The sequence below is a fragment of the Palaemon carinicauda genome, chromosome 17 (assembly GCF_036898095.1).
Source record: "Palaemon carinicauda isolate YSFRI2023 chromosome 17, ASM3689809v2, whole genome shotgun sequence".
NCBI classification, from domain to species: domain Eukaryota; kingdom Metazoa; phylum Arthropoda; class Malacostraca; order Decapoda; family Palaemonidae; genus Palaemon; species Palaemon carinicauda.
The window spans coordinates 50,218,399-50,223,398 of NC_090741.1; positions in this window are offsets into that span (position 1 = coordinate 50,218,399).

Genomic DNA, 5,000 nt, shown 5'->3' on the forward strand with positions numbered 1-5,000 from the left:
TATTATTATTATTATTATTATTATTATTATTATTATTATTATTATTATTATTATTACTTTTTAAAAAGGTAAGGACTCTTTCAATGCACTAATTACTTATTTTAATGTTTATGAATTATCATTACTATTATTATTATTATTATTATTATTATTATTATTATTATTATTATTATTATTATTATTATTATTATTACTTTTTAAAAAGGTAAGGACTCATTCAATGCGCTAATTACCTATTTTAATGTTTAAGAATTATTATTATTATTATTATTATTATTATTATTATTATTATTATTATTACTAATTTCAGCATATTTATGTACACTGTTATAAAACACGTAATATTAATCGGAAATTCACAGTAAAATATACTGTTCTCCCCCGTATTTCAGTAAAATACAGGGCAACCGTAATTTTTACCCTACTTTCTTATCTCTTACGGTCGGTGACCGTAATATAACTCCTTTACGTCAATATATCCGTTATTAAAACGCTAAATCCCTGGCAACATTTATTAAAGGATTTTACCTTTTTAACGGCAACTTTTAACTGTGTAAGCGCTCTCTTCTCCTGAGAGAGAGAGAGAGAGAGAGAGAGAGAGAGAGAGAGAGAGAGAGGGGGATTCTTGTTATCAGTAAGAAGACGAATTCTACATAGTTAAAACCTATTTCGAGAGAGAGAGAGAGAGAGAGAGAGGAGAGAGAGAGAGAGAGTCGTGTAATCAGTAAGAAGACAAATTCTGCATAGTTAAAAAGCTATTTCGAGAGAGAGAGAGAGAGAGAGAGAGAGAGAGAGAGAGAGTCGTGTAATCAGTAAGAAGACAAATTCTGCATAGTTAAAAGCTATTTCGAGAGAGAGAGAGAGAGAGAGAGAGAGAGAGAGAGAGAGAGAGACTTAGTAATGCCTCTTATCATCATAATTTCCTCTCCTGCCTTTTAAGACGTTTATAAAAAGTCTACTTGTGAAACTGAATTTCCCTTTGGAAGACCAAGTTCGGTTCCTGACAGGAGATTAATTCTTTCAGCCTAAAAGTCTTACCACTCCAGGTCTACTAGCGAAAGCCTTGTGCATATTTGATCTCTCTCTCTCTCTCTCTCTCTCTCTCTCTCTCTCGGAACACAGTTTTAAGTATGTTGAATTTGTCTTCTTACTGACTACAAATCTCTCTCTCTCTCTCTCTCTCTCTCTCTCTCTCGGAACACAGTTTTAAGTATGTATAATATGTCTTCTTACCAATTAAAAGAATATCTCTCTCTCTCTCTCTCTTAACACAGTTTTAATTATGCATAATTTGTCTTCTTATCGATCTAAGAAATCTCTCCCTTTTTATATCTCTCTTATTTCTCTCTCATATCCTTGAGAGATAATTCTCCTATCGTTGGTCTCCAAATTCTTTTATTTTCTCAAGAAATATTCTCGAGAACTTTCCGGAACTCTGAAGTAATCAAATTACGGAAACCGTATCTACAATGTGTTAAGAAATCTTTGAACCATAATCAATGTATTATTCTCTTGTGTGATGTACACTTAAAATTTTACATTATAAAACGGTGAATGTTTAGCAACATTGAAAAAGGTTATATTGACTTAAAAGATTGATATTACGGTCACCTACCCGTAAGGATAATAACAAAGTAAAATAAAATTGCGGTCGCCTGTATTTTACTGAAATACGGTTGAGAAAAGTATATTTTTTCGGAGATTTTCCTAATAAGATTACGGTGTTTTCTAACAGTGTAACTACAGTATTAGAAATAGTTTGTTTTCAATGTTGTTTTAATGTTATTGTTTATCTTAATAAAAAGAATAGTTTCTGTTTGCCCGAAAGATGTTATGAATATTTATTTTACCTTCTTGTTTTTTTCTTCCATTTCCATAGTTTTGATTTTTCTTGTGGCTGGAATGTTTAGCCTCTGGACATTTGTAGAGATCAGATTTCTTTCAGTAATATAAACTTTTTAAGGATATTCTTATCTCTAATATTTTTCTTTTCTCAATTTCCCACTCATTTTTTACTGTGCATCCTTGTAGCATGATAATATGCCACAAGTTATAACAATAGATTTGACTCTTTCACTATAATGTATATTTTCTATATATTACTCAAGTCATTCTTAATAATTCTCCATTCACTCAACTGTTAGATACTATTACTACTACTACTATGATTTTTCCTCTTCTTTACTCATAATTTTCTCTCAGAAAAAAATCAGATTTACTTCACTCTAACGAAATAAATCCTGTAGTTATTAAAATGAAAAATGGTTATTTAGGTGAATTAGATATCTATCAAAAGAACTAATGTCACAAGTATGCAAATGAATTCAAATGTTTATTATGGCTTTAAAATCAAAATGAACAAACTGACATCCTCAAAACCATAAACTCAGGACCATTTCCTTTCCTCGCTGGGCTATTTTTTCCTTGTTGGAGCCCTTGGGCTTATAGCATCTTGCTTTTCCAGCTAGTGTTATAGCTTGGATAATAATAATAATAATAATAATAATAATAATAATAATAATAATAATAATAATAATAATCAGTTTATCAAAGGGAGTTAAGGGATAGCAACAATAATAATAATAATAATAATAATAATAATAATAATAATAATAATAATAATAATAATAATAATAATAATAATAATAATTATTATTATTATTATTACTTGCTAAGCTACAACCCTAGTTGGAAAAAGCAGAATGCTATAAGCCCAGGGGCCCCAACAGGCAAAATAGCCCAATGAGGAAAGGAAACAAAGCAAAATAAAATACTTTAAGAACAGTAACATTAAAACAAATAAATTTAGTAGTATCTATTTACCAAATGTAGAAATTAATTAAAACAAATACCTGAAAGGTTAATTCTGATTAACTTGTTCATGGCCTGAAAGCTTTGGTAGAGAGACTTCATAGTTCACCTGAAAATGTAATGATTAGAATTAGGCTCCTCATTAGTTAATGAAAGCTAATTAATTCATTAAATCCTGCTTTTTGTGCCGATCCATCGCACATGTCCTAATGTCTTTATAATAATAATAATAATAATAATAATAATAATAATAATGATAATAATAATCTACTACTACTACTAATAATAATAATAATGATAATGATAACGATAATACTAATAATCTACTACTACCACAACTACTACTACTACTACTACTACTACTACTACTACTACTACTACTACTACTACTAATAATAATAATAATAATAATAATAATAATAATAATAGTAATAATAATCTACTAATAATAACAATGATAATAATGATAATAATAATAATAATAATAATTAATAATATTATTACTATTACTTGTTATTACTTAATAAGCTACAACCCCTAGTTGGAAAAGCAGGATGCCACAAACCCAGGGGTTCCAACAGGAAAAACAGCCCTGTGAGGAAAGGAAAAAAGGAAGATGAAATGATTTTAGAACAATAATATCAAAATAAATATCTCTTATATAATGTATAATAACTTTAACAAAACAAGCGGCAGAGAAATAAGATAGAATAGTGTGCCCGTGTTTACCCTCAAGCAAGAGAACTCTAATCCAGGACAGTGTTAGACCATGGTACGGAGGTTATGGCACTACCAAAGACTAGAGAACAATGGTTTGATTTAGTATGATAATAACTATACTAGAATGTTTCTACTCCACCTGGTATGGCTACTGCTGTACTACATTGTAGACTCAAGCCAAACAGCTCAGAAATCTTTAAAGAATCAAGAAAGAATCATAAAAGACAGTGGGGTAGAACATAGAGGTGCGTCCGTCATGTTTAGAAGTATCTGCTATAACACATTTCTAGAGCCTTTATCCTTATGTGAAGAACAAGCCTTCTTTGGCAACATCCGGAAATTTTATTTATAGGTCACGAATTCTATTGTGAAATTTAGAAGTATCTCCTATAGGCAAGGTGTAAACTTTTAAAGTAATTACTTTAATTTGAGGTAATTTTCATGGTTTCAAGGTAATTCTAGGGTAATTTTCGGTTCTACTAGCTTAGAATTTAAGGAAATTGGAAAAAGTTTCAAGGTAATCTAAGGTAAGAAGCAGCAGGATTCTGTGAACTTTTATACTTATGTGAAAACACAAGCTTTATTTTACAATATTCGGGATATATATATATATATATATATGTATATATATATATATATATATATATATTTATATATATATACATATATGTATATATATATATATATATACATATATGTATATATATATAAATATATATATATATATATATATATGTATATATATATATATATATATATGTATATATATATATATATATACATATATGTATATATATATATATATATATATATATTATATGGGATAATGCAAGAAGTTTACGAATTCAATTGTGAAGCAGTTTGGAGAGTCCATATTCCTGATCATGTCATAACATTCATGATGTGGAACTCTCTCCCTTCTGTGTTTTTATTCACTTAAATGGATTTTAAGTTGAATATTTAATGCAACATAAGCTGTGACGAATATTTTAATATAATGGAGTGTTTATTTAATTTCATTAACCATTTCATAAATTTTCTTTGATTTTTTTGGCTTTTATCTCCCTGAAAAATTATCTTGGTATCTTTAATCTTAAAGTAATATTTTCCCCATTTCATTTCAGGAAATTTCAGTGCATTTAAAAAAGCTTCAGCGAGTTTCTGTGTTCATGCATTACAAATTTTTAGTAAACTCTAGAATAAATATCTTAAACTTTAATTCTCTATGACTGAGAACTGAAAATTTTCAAGCTAAAAATTTAAATTTTTTTAAAAAAAGTTTCAGCGAATTTTTGTTCATGCACTAAGAAATTTTTGTAAACTCTAGAATAAATGTCTTAAACTTTAATTCTCTATAACTGAAAACTGAAAAATTTAAAGTTAAAGATTTGCATTTTAAGAAAATCTATAATTTCAGGAAACTTCAATGCATTTAAAATGCTTCAGCGAGTTTCTGATATCATGCACTA